This window comes from Diabrotica undecimpunctata, chromosome 5 (assembly GCF_040954645.1).
Source record: "Diabrotica undecimpunctata isolate CICGRU chromosome 5, icDiaUnde3, whole genome shotgun sequence".
NCBI classification, from domain to species: domain Eukaryota; kingdom Metazoa; phylum Arthropoda; class Insecta; order Coleoptera; family Chrysomelidae; genus Diabrotica; species Diabrotica undecimpunctata.
In genome coordinates this window covers 80020611-80036388 of record NC_092807.1, presented here as the reverse complement: position 1 = coordinate 80036388, position 15778 = coordinate 80020611, and positions in this window count along the sequence as shown.

The window sequence follows — 15778 nt, the reverse complement described above, 5'->3', positions numbered from 1 at the left end:
TAAATAAATAGCGAAATATTAAGTAATTTAGAAAAAAGAATGATTTTTATTATAGACCACTATACCCGATAATTTAAACGTATATATGTATATATATATATATATATATATATATATATATATATATATATATATATATATATATATATATATAAGAATAAGAAAAAAGAAGTACTTGTGACTCGTTTGGAACAAATATATAACTGTTTTGGATGGGTTGGAGTCAATAATAGGGCTATTGGTTAACTATTTTTTTATTCTCGAGCTTTCAATTGTGTTTACAATTATTATCAAGAGCTAAAAAAGACAAAATACTTACAAGGTTGAACTAAAAAGAAAAAACAATTTTTGTTAACTTACCAAATAAAAATTAGTTTGGTAAGTAAAAATCACTGCTTACATGTTCAAAATATTTAATATAAAAATGTTTTGATCTAACAAATGTTTCTCCGAAAATTTCTATAATTTTGAAAACATTTTTTTTAATATAAAAATAATTGAATTTATAAATAAGTTCAAATAGCAACCAATTACAAATAGCCTCAATGTCATAAATGCCAACATAAAATTTTTATTTTTGACAATTATATTGCCAAAAGTAAAACTTCGTTTAAACATTCTTTTTTGTTTAGTAACAAAAAGAAGAAGATTTATTCACCCTTGACAGATGTCTGAAAGAATGTGATAGATATATGGAGAATTAAATATGACATTTTACAAGTTTTATATATAAATCATAAAGAAAGAATATAATTATAAATTTTACTTAAATTTTGAATTTCAGATCTTTTGTTTAAACTCTTATCATTTTTGCTAATACAAACCATTTCCAAAAAAATTCTTTTAAATTTATTACTTTCACTACATAAAATTTTAATGTTATCAAAATCCATAATATGGTCTTTGGTCTATCAAATTGGTTGGAGAAATAAATTAAACATTTCTTGTTGTCTCACTACAAACAGTTATAGATATTGAATGGTACAAAATACTATATTAATGGTTACAAAGATTTATACCAAAAAATAACAAAGAAAACTTACATGCCATCCGTTTACAAACTCAGGAGATGCTACAAAACTTACAAAAAATACAGGGCTAGAAACTGTGGCAAAAAAAATATTACAAATAAAGATATCTTTTTAGACAAACTATGCATAGAGGATAACCTTCTTTTAAAAACAAAACGAACCATATATCATATGTCAACATAAAATCTTACAAAGGAGAACAAATAAAATGACAGCAGTGGCCACACCCTAAAATTTACAATATTAATTATTAAAACTTTTAAATTGTATGAAAGCAATTATTACTTTAATAAAAATGTCTATGTTTACTTTAAAATTTGATCACAAAAAAGTTACCTGGATTCAACTGTATAACTTTAAATGAGGTTGGGAACTGGAATTAAAACTCCCTGCCACACGAACAAATTCATCTCCACTGGAAAAGTATTCTGAGTATTTGAGGTTAAAATTGGGACACAGCACATCTTGGAAACGGCTTCTTAAGGAATTGGACAATAGGTTAGGTAGAGATTTATTAGGAACACCGTAATTCAAATATCTCACGATGAGAGACGGCTTACAATTAAAAAAACAGTGATTACCCCTATCAGAGTAGACACATTACTTTGGATGTACATCACTTATTTTTCGACAAATTTGCCGGTTTTTTTGCAAAACTACATAACATAATATTTAAACCTGATTTGAATTCCTCTTGACTTCAATATCGGCCGGGGCCAGTTTTGCTTCTCCCCTTTCAAATCTAACCTGTTCTCGCAACCGGAACAACCCAAATTTCTCGTTAAACATATCACAAAACGACCTTAAGTCGAGCTACTTTTCAAATTGTAGAAATAACACGTACAAATCAATAAAATAATCATATTTACCTTCATCACCGAATTCTTTCTTGGGAAGTTTGACGGTAAATAAAGAACACCAAAATTTATATATAGCATGGAGTGTACTACAAAATTTTTATACTTACATTTAAAAGAAATTTATTATGCTATAAAATGAGAATATCCACCAATATTCTACATCTTGTTCAGATATACGCTTCTACAACAGCTGCACAAGAAGAAGACATCAACAAGTTCTATGGTCGTCTAGAAGAAACTGAAACGTGTCTAATGAAAATATTGAAGGACTGGTGGACAAAAATTGACAAGGACAGAGAAATGAGAATGGCGAACGTCTAGTGGAGTTCTTTGAAGGACATCATATTACAATTACAAACACGTTCTACCAACATCATCCACGGAGATTATACATATACTGCAGCCCAGATGGACGAACAAGGAATCAAATAGACTACATCCTAATAAGATTAAGATGGAAGTCATTGGCCATCAACTATAAAACATATCCTGGCGCATACTGTGGAAGCAATCATCAACTGCTGGTATTGAACGTCCAACTTCGTTTTAAAGTCTCCCAAAAAAGACTTCTAAGAAAAATAATGTCTCTAAATCTATCAATAACTTCCAACAAAACCTAGAAGATGCTCTTTCTTTAGACCAAGTAGATAGCCACCCTAAAAGCACTTGGATCTATCTCAAAGAGAAGGTAATCAAGGCTGCAAAAGACTGTGAGGCAGCGGTTTTCACGGGCCATAAGCCGTGGATATCCAATAATACGTAGACTGTGATTCAACGCAGAAAAGAACAAAACCTATGTACGGAACAGTCAGTGAATACAGAGTGTTATCGAAAGAAATCAGAAAACAGTGCCGCAAAGACAAAGCTGATTACATTTCTCAAATATGTAGAGATATAGAGGAACACGGCTGTCGAAATATCATCATCATCATCACTGGCTCGACAACCCTTTTTGGGTCTTGGCCTGTTCTAGGATTCTTCTCCATTCCGATCTGTTTCGTGCTTTTTTTCTCCAGTTTTTTATTTTTAAGGTTGTTATATCATTTTCTATTTGTTCTAAGTATCTCAGTTTCGGTCTTCTTCTTGTTCTTTTTCCTACTGGCATCTGTTTGAATATTTTGTTTGGTATTTCGCCTTCTTCCATTCTTTCTACATGTCCTATCCAACGCAGCCGTCCTATTTTGATGAATGTTATAATATCCGGATCCTGGTATATTTTGTATAGTTCAGAGTTGTATCGTCTTCGCCATATTCCGTTTTCTTTTGTGCCCTTATATATGTGTCGCAAGATTTTTCTTTCGAAGGTGGCTAACAACGTTTCTTCTCTTTTGGTAAGTGTCCAGTTTCGGCTGTCGAAATATTCAGAGAGATTTAATTTAGAAGATCAAACTCCTTGCCAGAGAGAATTTAAATCTCAAACGTGGTCTGTAATTGATAAGGAAGGTAATCTAAAGACAGATACTGACGAAATATTGAAAAAATGGAGAAACTACTGTGGCGAGCTATATAAAAATAACAAGGTACCGGTAAAAAATCAGTGACCCTCTGACTGCTCTAGAGAACTTACTGTCTTACTCGCTAAAGTCAAAAATGCAATTAAATCACTAAAGAGAAATGAATCCCCAGGCATTGATTCTATACTAGGTGATATACTACAGTAACTAGGTAACAAAAGATTACACATCATCCATTCTATCCATCTGTGTTGCTGTTTGGAATTCAGAAAAATGGCCATCTGATTGGTTTACCTCAATTTATATCCCGCTATACAAAAAAGAAACTACTACCAGATGTAAAAACTACAGCACACAGTTACTAGTAATACATGCTAGTAAAATCTTGTTGCATATTATCAAGAACAGCTTAAAAACCTATCTATATTACCAAATACCTCTGGAACCAGCGGGGTTTGTAAAGGGTAAAGGTACATGGGAACAAATCCTGAACCTGAGACAACTCATTGAAAAGTCTATAGAGAATTTCGAGTACTTATGATTATATGCTTCGTTGACTACCAAAAGACATTTGATTGTGTAAGCTGGATAGATTTGTGGTCCATTTTAATAGAAATGGGCACACCAATACACCTGGTGATACTTAAAATCTGTAACAGTCCAATAAAGCAACAATTCAAGACCGAGAGAGGTGTTAAGAAAGGATGCGTGTTGTCACCTAACTTATTTAACATTTATGGTGAACATGATGGATTTAGATGGATGGGCCGGTAAAGTAACAGTGGCTGGTAGGAAAATCTCCAATTAAAGATTTGCTGATGACACTGTGGTGATGGAGTTCCCATTAACAACATTAGAAATGCGGACGACACTGTGATCTTAGCCGAAAATATTGAAGATCTTCAGAGACTGGTGATCAGAATAGCGGAGTATGGAAAAGAGTATGTATTGTCTAACAATGAATGTCAAGAAGACGAAATTTATGAGAATATCGAAAACTCAAATCAATAATGAAAATCTTCTAATAAACGGAACCAACGTCGAACAAGTGGACAAATATGCATATCTGGGAACAATGATTAACTCCACAAATGATTACATTCAGGAGATCAAAATCAGAATAGAAAAGGCTAGAGCAAATTTTAACAAAATCAGAAGAGTGCTATGTACAAGGGATTTCAAATTGAAACTAAGAGTTAGGTTGGCGAGGTGCTATGTTTTTTCGACTTTATTTTATGGAATGGAATCTTGGACTTTGAATGTGACATCAATGAAAAAACTGAAATCATTCGATCTGTGCGTGTATAGAAGAATTCTGAAAATATCGTGGACAGAACACGTCACAAACAAAGAGGTTCTTAGAGGGATGAATAAAGAAAGAAATAGCAATTTTAAATATAATAAAAAAAACGGGTATGGCAGTCCAGTGGGACTACCGGTAGAAGTTATACTTGTATACACGCGTTCGCCGTTAAAAATTTATATAGGAGTCAATCTGCACAATCATTACATATGTAATGCTATAGGTTAGAAAGAGCAGAAAGAGAAAAAGAATTAGTTATATAGGTATATGGTGCATCGTTTGCTGTATATAAACATTTGACCTGTAATAGGAGTATAGTAAATGAAGGATTCTATCAATATTTTAATGAAAATGTATATTTTTATTTTTATATATGTATAAAAGGAGTTGAAACCAAAAAAAAATTTACACATACTCTGCAGTAAAATTTATTGTTTATTTTGTTATTAATATAAAAATTACAATACAATAAATACACTGCAACAAAATTCAATATAATAATACAATATAAATTAAAATGTAATATTCATAAGTATTTAAAACTGCCAATATACATAACTTACTTTACGAAGATAAAAATAAAAAACCAACAACTCGGATTATGTTGTAAATTTTCATTTTATTTTAAAATTTATGTTTTTTGCGTATATTACACATATTTAATAAGATTAACGTGAGGTTTTTGAATATTTCAAAAATAAAAAAGAAAATTCATAATTGGGATTCGATCTCACAACCACCAGCGTATGAACCAAACACGTAAAAGATTTGCAAATTAGACATGACACTAACGGATTTCAAAATTGACAGTTCTCGGTAAAACAGTGATTATTTTGAAATACAGAAGCCTAAAATAATTATAAACGTTTAATTTTAAATAATACAAAACATATCACATAAATTATAATATTAATACATATTATATATATATATATATATATATATATATATATATATATATATATATAAATATACAACATTATATATATAATATATATAATAAATATAATATTAAATATATATACAAAAGGTCAAAAGGAACATTTTTATTCTCGAGAGAGGAAGAGAGAGAAAATATATCTTCTGTCCCTCTCTTACTCATTATCTTACATATGTAATGGTTTCACAGATTCACTCTCATGCAAATTTCCAACGCCGACCGTGCGTATAGAAGTATAACTTCGACAAGAAAATTGGAATATTTCGCACATATTACACGTGGAGAAAAATACACCTTACTCCAACTGGTTACCAAGAAAAGAGAAGCATAGGAAGGCGTAGAATGTCATGGCTGCGCAACCAATGAACTTTTTAGAGCAGCCGTCTCAAAAGTCCGAATAGCTATGATGATTGCCAACCTCCGCCGCGGAGATGGCACTTGAAGAAGAAGAAGATGACACTACACTTATAATAGCAAATGAGCAAGGAATGTTTAATCTCCTGCAAAGAGTTGAAAACGAAAGCAATAAAGTTGGTCTTAAAATAAATAAAGCTTAGAAAAAATAATGGTGGTTGACATATTCCACACTATCCAACTGACTAACATGTTACAGAAATGCCAGATAGTGGAAAGTTTTGTCTATCTCGATTCTAGTATAACTAACGATGGTAACTGCGAAGCAGAAGTTTACAGACGTATTGGTATGGCAAAAAATGCGACGAGTTGCCTAGATGAGACTTGTGAATGCCCTTGTATTCTTAATATTTCTATACGAAGCAGAGAATTGGACTCTTCGCCGACGCGAGCGCTAAAAAATTGTGTCCTTTGAGATGTGGTGCTGGAAAAGAATGCTGCGCATACTTGGACAGCACATATGGCAAACGTTTTTATTCTAAATCAATTCGAGATTAACAAAAGGCTGTTCACAATATGTCTGCAACGTATTGTGCAATTTTTCTTGGTTCTCAGAGGTGACGATAGTTTGGAGAGAATAATTGTTTCTGGAAAAGTTCCGGGGAAAAGATTAAGAGGACGATCACCAACTAGATGGTCCGACCAAATTAGAAATTCAGTTAGAAACTCATTCTGCGAAGCTTCCAGAGCAGCTGAAGATTGTAGCATTTCAAATTACCCTGCATGTATTAAGACACCGAAATATTTTCTCGTCATTGGGATTAATAATATAAACACTTCTGTTTTGTATTTAATAATTTTATTGGTATTCTTTGATTGTGATGCCGCCTAATATTGCGTTTTAAATAAATATCCACTTAAATTGCTGAGAAAGTATTGCGGGGAAGATAATTACATCACTCTACGATATGTTGCCGAAGCGTTTTGTTTTATTGTGAGTCCGGATTTTTCTTTTAAGAAAATTCGTCATTGTTTTTCGTGATTAGTTTTTGTTATCGAAAATAGTGAAGTTTGGGATTGAAATTTCGAAAAGGCCAGATTCGGAGTGTGTAGTTTTCAAAGCCCTCAATTTTTTTTTATTTGAACGATGAATCTATGTTCAAAGTGTAATTTGGCAGTTTTTTGTTGAATTTAATCACCGATTGTTTCGTGCTGTGCCTTATTTGGGAGATTTGTAGCACGGCGTTTCTAACCATTTAAGAGGTCCAATCGTTTAAAGAAGAACTTGAGTGGCCGAGTTTTGAAGATTGCAGTTTGTTAATCCGAAGCCCGAATCAGTTCCAACTTCTCAATAGTTGTCTATTTTTATGTTCCATGGTAAACCAATTTCAGCTTGAGTGAGACGCAGTTGTATGTTATTTTGCAGTGTTTCGATCCAGTCCCAATCCCAAAAACTTTTTTAAAGAAAATATATCAGCAAGTTTTTTGTTAAAAATTTTTCTAAATAAAAATAGACATTTTTCATTCATAAAAAAAATTTACTTTCATGACAAGTTAAAACATTTTAATAAATAAAATTATAAGTTTTATGAATTAGTTGATTGTCATATTAGGCAAATGCAATTGATTTTAAAAATTTAGTTACTGTTTCAAAAGGTTAAATAAATATTTCATTTTGACATATGGCAGTTAGTATTATCTTTTTTCTGACAATGGGTACATAACCATAAATTTGATTTGTTTTGTTTTAAAAGGTTAAATTCAAAGTAAGCTCTACTGAAAACTCTAGATCTTGAATTTATTAATAATTTAAATTCCTATAGTGTCCTTAACGTCTGGAATTTGTTGTAAAATATTACAAATAGCGTCATTGTAAGTTCTGTTTTTACATTTTGGTATTAGTAATTGTAATAACCGTAATTGTAATAAGAAAAAAAAGCCTTTCTTTCCTTTCAGCAGGAAGATTCTTGTAGCCGTTCGCATTTCCCTAATTTGTATGCTTACCCTATCTCCAGTCCAGTAATTTTTGTCTCCAGTTTTAGCCCCCTATAAGTGATACCCAATGTGGTCAAAATTATAACCGCTACAAGATAGAGACCAATGGAGAAAAATTGTTAGGAATATTGGAAGAAATCACGATCCTCAGATATGGGGAAATGACAAGAGAGAAAGAGTTCTGCATTAACTCTTTGCTTTCTTTTACTATCCTTCACGTCCAATGCCAACTGTTTTAGTACCTCCATCATCTCGTCTTTTATTTCGACTTAACTTCCCTTTATTGACGTTCTAGCTACCTTTCTACTTCTCTTGAAGACTTCTTTTCACCCTGTTTATCCCCTATTCACATTCTCTTTCCTCCATTCGTTAGTTCGTCGGACGACATTTTTCTTTTGCTCCGCTCTCCTCCGGTATTTTTTAATTTAATTAATTCAATTAGCTAACTTCTTGTGTACAGTGTTTTTAAATTGATAAAAAAACTTTGTATGCTTCGTGTATCCATGCTAGTTATAGTCCGAAATTCGGAGTTTACTAACACGGAGTCCGGTACATGACCTTTACATTCGACGGCAGGCCATGGAATACTCAAGTAGCCCTTAACAAGCCAAAACAAGTAGTAGAGAATAACTCAAATTTGATATCAAACCTGCTACATAATTGATAGAACACACGAAAAAGCAAGAATGTAACAAAAAAAGCGTAGAAAGATTAAATAGCACAGAAACTAATAGAAGATAAATAGTGGTAAGAGTTAAAAATATTTCATTGTAACACAAATGGTCTCTCGAACCACTAGCAGGAGATACTGTATACGTTCAACAACAAAAAATCGATATATGTTTAATATCAGAGACACTTTTCCCAAAACAAACGTACATTAAACTGTTAGGATATCAAATATATCAAGAATATCTATTTACCCTAGAAACACAGCTAGTCGAAGAGCAGCAGTAATAGTTAAAATAATCTAATTCAGAAAAAAAAAACAGATAGAGAATGAAAGCGTCCAGGCAGCCTTAACATGCTTGGAGAAAAATTTACCATTGGTGCAGATTGTAATGCTAAAAACACTAAATGGGTTCAATGTAAACCAATACAAAGGGTAAATATTACATGCAGCAATAAAAAAAGTAAGTGCAAAATGAACTTAACTAAAAAATCTACATATGGGCTCTTCTGCTTTTTCCTTCTTGTATGTAGGCTTTAAAACCTGTTTTTCCTTTAATATTAGCCTCCTAAACTCTTTAACTTATCGCACCATCTTTTTCTTGGTTTGCCAATACTTGTTCGCCCGTTTGGTAACTTATCTCGTGCTGTTCGTACTATTTTATTCTCTGCCATTCTACTAATGTGTTCGTTCCATGCCTGTTTCCGTTTGTTCACCCATCTATTTATGTCTTCTATATTGCATGACCTTCTTATGTTTTTGCTTCTCTCCCTATCTAACAGACTTTTTCCTGATATCCGTCGGAGTATTTTCATCTCTGTTGTTTCTAGTAGTCGTCTCGTTTTAGATGTGTCAGGTCTTGTCTCTGTCGTGTATGTTAATATAGGTCTTATTGCTGCTTTATAGATTCTTGTTTTTGTGTTTTATCTTAGGTGTTTGTTTTTCAGATTGTCATTAAGAGATCCCGCTACTTCCCTTGCTTTTAAGCTTTGTTGTCGTACTTCTTTTTCAACATCTCCGTAACTAGTTATATCTATTCCCAGATATTTAAATATTTCTTCCTGCCTTATTATTTTCCCATAAATTTAGATTTTACATCATAGTGGGTATTTAGATGTTGTCATACATTTGTTTTTTCTTGCTGATATCATATAATGAGCTCACTGATAAAAATAAAACACCTGACAATCGACTTCTTTTATTTCCAGAAAAGTTGCAACAAACTATGTAAAAATAGAAGAAGTTGATGGTTAAAGTTCTGATCACTGTCTAATACTACAAACAATCAGTGAGCATATTATACCAAGAGAATTACCTTACCTCAACAAATATTAGAACCGACTGAGCTAGGTTTAGACAGGAGTTAAGTGACAGAATTGAGCTAAATGTACAAATAAAATCTGATAAATATCGTGATGAAGGAGCAGAGAAATGAACCATTATTATACAAGAAGCAGCACGGAACGATACCAAAAAAATGATAAGAAAAACGAAAGATTAAAATTATCCCAAAGAACGTAGATAACCGGTACAAAAAAAACTAGGAAAACATGGCAAAAAACAGAACTGCAGTATATAAAAAAAATGTGCTACAGTAGGCGGTACTGTTGACTAGTGCGAAGCTTCATGTTTGTATGTTTTCTGTATTTTTAAAATATAAATATGTTTAAAATTAAATAAAGTCACTTTAATATTTAATAAAATTGAAAAAGTTTACATGTTATATAACGCACACTCCTGTGCGTTAACTGTGACTACTATTTCGTAAAAAGCCATACTTAATAAGTGCTTATTTAGAAATCTTTTCCAGAGTATAAATATGAAAATTCAAGTAAAAATATTTTACTATTAACTCTTTCTATCGCACTTTAATACAATAGTTGAACTGATAGTTGAAAAATCCGACATTATATTTATATTAAAGTATTTTAAACGAGAAGTGTAGGTACAGTAGAATTTAACGGCCGATTTTATAATGACAACCTAAAGTAAACTTTAACTAATGTTCACTTTGGACTATGCCCAAAGTGTAGTTTAGTGTCACACTCGGTTTTATAACACCTACAGCTCTTTTCATTACTAAAAGTAAACTTCTTCTTTCTTCTTCCTACTTTATGAATAGGCAAAATGCCTGTTTTACTTCGGTTTTTAGCCTCAATTGACGTTGTCTGACCATCTTTTCCTCGCTCCTCCCAATGATCTTCTTCCATTTGGCGATTTGTCTCTTGCTATTCGTACTATTCTATTTTCTGTCATTCTTTCGATGTGTTGATTCCATTTCACTTTTCTTCTTCTGGTCCACGCGTTTATTTCCTCTATACCACATCTCGCTCGTATTTCCTCACTTCTTACTCTGTCTCTTAGAGTTTGGTTTATTATTTTTCGTAAGACTTTCATTTCTGTTGTTTCCAGTTTCCTGTGCACGTCATGATCGGTCTTATTGTTGATTTATATATCCTGGTTTTCGTTTCCATTGTGAGGTATTTGTTTCTTCAGATTGTGTTGTTGAGACATCCTGCTGCTCTGTTTGCCATGTTCACTTGTTTTTGTACTTCTTCTTCCACTTTTCCGTAGCTTGACAGTTTTATTCCCAAGTATTCAGTTTCCATCACTTGTTCTATTATTTTGTTATTTACGACTAGTTTACATCTTCTCGATTCCGCTGATATCACTATCCCTTTAGTTTTCTCTGTTGGGATCTCCATGTTGTATATGAGTGCCGTATCTTCGAATTCTTTAATTAATCTTTGTAGGTCATTTTTATTTTCGGCTGTTATTATGGCGTCGTCGGCGTAGCATATTATCCTTATTTCCTTTTCTCCCATTCTATATCCTCTTCCTCTTTTAACTTTATTTATGATTTCATCCATTATGAGATTAAATATTAATGTGAATCTCCTTGTCTAATGCCAGTTTCATATTTGATAGGTTGTGACAGTTATACTTTACATCTTACTATAGCTATGTTATCTTTATATATATTCTCAATGGTTTTTACTAAATCCAGTGATATTCCCTTTTCATACAACAAATGTATCGTGTCCCGAATTCTCACTCTGTCAAACGCTTTCTTCAAATCTATCAGACACATATATGCTGGTTTGTTGTATTCCAGCGACTTTTCTTTTATTTGTCTTATTACAAAAACTGCATCCGTGCATGATCTTCCTCTTCGAAATCCTTGCTGTTCCTCTTGCAGAGATATTCGTTCGTTTATTTTTATCGCTATTATTCTTGTTGTCAATTTGAGTGTTGTATTTAATAGAGTTATTGCTCGATAATTATTGGGGTCTTTCTTATCTCCTTTTTTAAAGAACATCACCATGATCGCTCTCCTCCATTCATCTGGTATTCTGTTCGTGGTGATTATTTTATTAATAAGAAGTTGCACTTGTTGTACAAGATGATCACCTCCATATTTTAAGAGTTCATTTGGTATTTGATCTTCTCCTGGTGACTTTCTGTTTTTTAATTTGTTTATTCCTTCTTTCACATCGTTTTGGGAGATTTCGGTCTTTTCCTCAGTTATTATATTTGGCGTTTCTGATAAAGGTTCTTCGTTTTGTTTTTTAAACATTTCCGTCAGGAAGGCCAGCCATGTATCCTCTTGTATGTGTTCCATTTCAACTAGTTCTTTCATTTCGCTTCTTTGTTGTTTTATGAAGCGCCATACTTGTTTCTGTTGTCCATAGAAATCCGTCTCTAGTCCTTTTGTGAATCTTTCCTAGTAGTCTGTTTTTGTTTTTCTTACCAGTTGATGAGTTTCAGTTCTTATTCTTTTATATTCTTCATATGATTCATTCGTTTTTTCTGACTTATATTTTAGGAAAGCTTTCTTTTTTTAGTGACATTTTTGTTTAACCTCTTGTCTAAACCATGGTGTTTTCGTTGACCACTTTTTGTTTATTATTTTCATTCCAAGTGCTTCTCGGCAGCATCCAGAATATTTTTCTTAAGTTTTCTCCAGCTAGTCTCTATTGCTTTCATTTTCGATATTCTGCATTTGTAATTTCTGTTCTAGCCTTTTTTGATATAATGATTTTATGGAGTTAAAAGTGAAACTGGAACAAAACCATGAAGTGGAGATATCCAGGAGTGGCTAGTATACAACCTGTTGAATACAAAGCACGTGATGTTCGTGTGTATTAAGGTATAAAAATATGCTTATTAAAAGCTTTAAAGACTTTAAAGAGCTTTAAGACTCCAGCACATATCAGAGGTAATGTTAGTCCCTATAACCTCACCAGCTCCAGGGGGTCATGTAAGATGCCCCTATTTTCAGTTTTTATTAATTAACGAAATTAACAGTCTATTGCATTTACCTTTCTAAATACCATGAGGATTGTTTTTTAATACTGATGTCCTTCCATGTTTTTCTGTGGCCATACAATGTTTTTAACAACTTTTTATTAAACTGATGATGGAATGATTCAATTCCAAAAAGATCTTCTTTAAAATAAAAGTTTTAAGCTTTTAATAAGCATTTTTTTAGACCTTAATACACACGAACACCACGTGCTTTGTATTTTTTGGAGTCATCTCTTAAATTTTCTATTTTATTATTTCCTCTGAATTGGTTTATTTAAGCTTCTCTTCCATCTTTCATTGAATCTAATTTTACCAAGTACCAAATAGTGATCGCTTCCCACATTGGGTGACGTCAAACTTCTCACATCCACTATCTGTTTAAGGTGAATATTTCTGTTTGTGACCACATAATCTATCATTGTTATGATAGATTATGTGGTCACAAACTTATCATAAGAGGTAATGTTAGTCCATATAACCTCACCAGCTCCAGGGGGTCATGTAAGATGCCCCTATTTTCAGTTTTTATTAATTAACGAAGTTAACAGTCTATTGCATTTACCTTTCTAAATACCATGAGGATTGTTTTTTAATACTGATGTCCTTCCAATGTTTTTCTGTGGCCATACAATGTTTTAACAACTTTTTATTAAACTGATGATGGAATGATTCAATTCCAAAAAGATCTTCTTTAAAATAAAAGTTTTAAGCTTTTAATAAGCATTTTTTTAGACCTTAATACACACGAACACCACGTGCTTTGTATTTTTTGGAGTCATCTCTTAAATTTTCTATTTTATTATTTCCTCTGAATTGGTTTATTTAAGCTTCTCTTTCCATCTTTCATTGAATCTAATTTTACCAAGTACCAAATAGTGACCGCTTCCCACATTGGGTGACGTCAAACTTCTCACATCCACTATCTGTTTAAGGTGAATATTTCTGTTTGTGACCACATAATCTATCATTGATCTATGTCCTCTTGTATTTTTAAACGTGTATTTGTGTTGAATTTTATGATCAAAAAATGTGTTGGTTATCCTTAGTTCGTTTGATTTGCAGAATTTCACCATTCTCTTTCCGTTTTCATTGATAACTCTTTCATTAAACCTTTGTTTTATTCCTGGTATTACTTACTTACTTACTTCGTCTCCTATTCTGGCATTGAAATCTTTCAATAATATAAGTTATTCATTTTGCTTCACTTCTCTTTCCATTAATATTTGTAGCTCATCATAGAATTCTTCTTTATCGCTGTCAGGTTTGCAGTCTTCTGGTGCATATATCCCTATTATGTTAATAATTTTGCTGTTCGCTCGAATTTTTACTAAAGTAATTCTCTGATATATGTACTGGCACTCTTTAATTTGATCTTTATGTTTTGTTTTGATCATTATTGCTACACCTTCCTTTGCTCTTTCTTGTTTCGGAACCCCCACCATATATTAGTCAATATTCTCCAAGCCGCGTCTGTCCTTTACCTTTCGTCTTTGTTTCCTGTAGGGCGCAGATATCTATTTGATATTCTCTCAACTCTCTTTATATTTCCTAATCTCGGTTGTTTAGGCTTTTTATGTTTCACGTCGCCACTCTCATTATATTTTTCGTTTTCCAGTTCGTCGTCCTTTTGTCGCCTTTGTCGTTACCATATTTTCTATCCTAGTCCGAGGCTCGTCACCGGTTCTTTGAGCTTTTTTTAAATTTTTATATATGGCAGGCTGCTAACCTAACCCTACAACCCTCCTCCTTTATCCGGGCTTTAGACCGCAACATCATTCACCAAGCTGCTCGATCCACCTAGTGGGCAATGCAGGTGGAGTTAAAAGTAAACTTAAGCGTTTAAATTATTAAGTTGGTAATTGTGTTTCTATCAATTTTGTTTATCATTTTTGTTGACATTACCTTATTTCATGTTGTATGATAATTTGTGTTTAATGTTTTAATTATTATTATTTATGTCTGTATTAAAAGGCAGTCGTTCCTTAAATTTCACAAACATAAGAACTTTTACTGATTGAGGAAGTATCACAAGATAATTCAATTAAGGTAAACCGACCTAATAACGGCCGAGCAAAGGAATATTTGACTTTAGACGCACATATTAAGGAAACCAAATAATAGAGAAAATGGATTTAAAATATATTTGATAGCTTGATATTTTCTTTACCAAAATAATTAACAAAAAAATTTAAAATGTGTTCTTACACATACGTATTACATACGTAATAGATTTTGAACATACAAAAAATAAAAATTAATACTTTCATAAGTTACTTAGAAATAACCTTTTTCATTTATTGCATAAGAGCTAAGACAAAGACCTACAAATTATTTATCTCAGGTACAAAAAAGACCCCTTTTCTTAATGTACTGGGGAGGTGCAATTAAACAAGTTTTTTTAACTGTGAAACTATTTTTTTCCATAGCTTTAATTTTGAATTTATCTTCTGGTATTTCTTCTATTACTAGTGAAAAATGTTTCTCCTCGTAAACTACAATGACGTAGTCACCTAGTTCGTGGTCGCCCACCTTTAAATCCATAGATTGTTAGCTTTCGGCTTTCTAGTTTTTCACCTGTTTTCTCCAGAACCAACATTTTGTTTAAAATTTCATTTCTTTTTTATTTACTTTATCTATCTCTCCAGTTTGTTTTTCGGCATGCTCAATGTTTAGATTTAATTTCATACCTTTTGGAAATTTTAATTTTTTTTGTATTCTTGCCATAAGATTCTGCATTTTTCTTCGTGATGTTAGGTGGTTTTTATCTTTTTCTTCAAGCTTTTGTTTTTTTACTTGCTTTCTTTTAATTTTTTTTAGCTTCTACTCTTCTCTAGTACTTGCAAAATAAAATGCATTGTTAAAT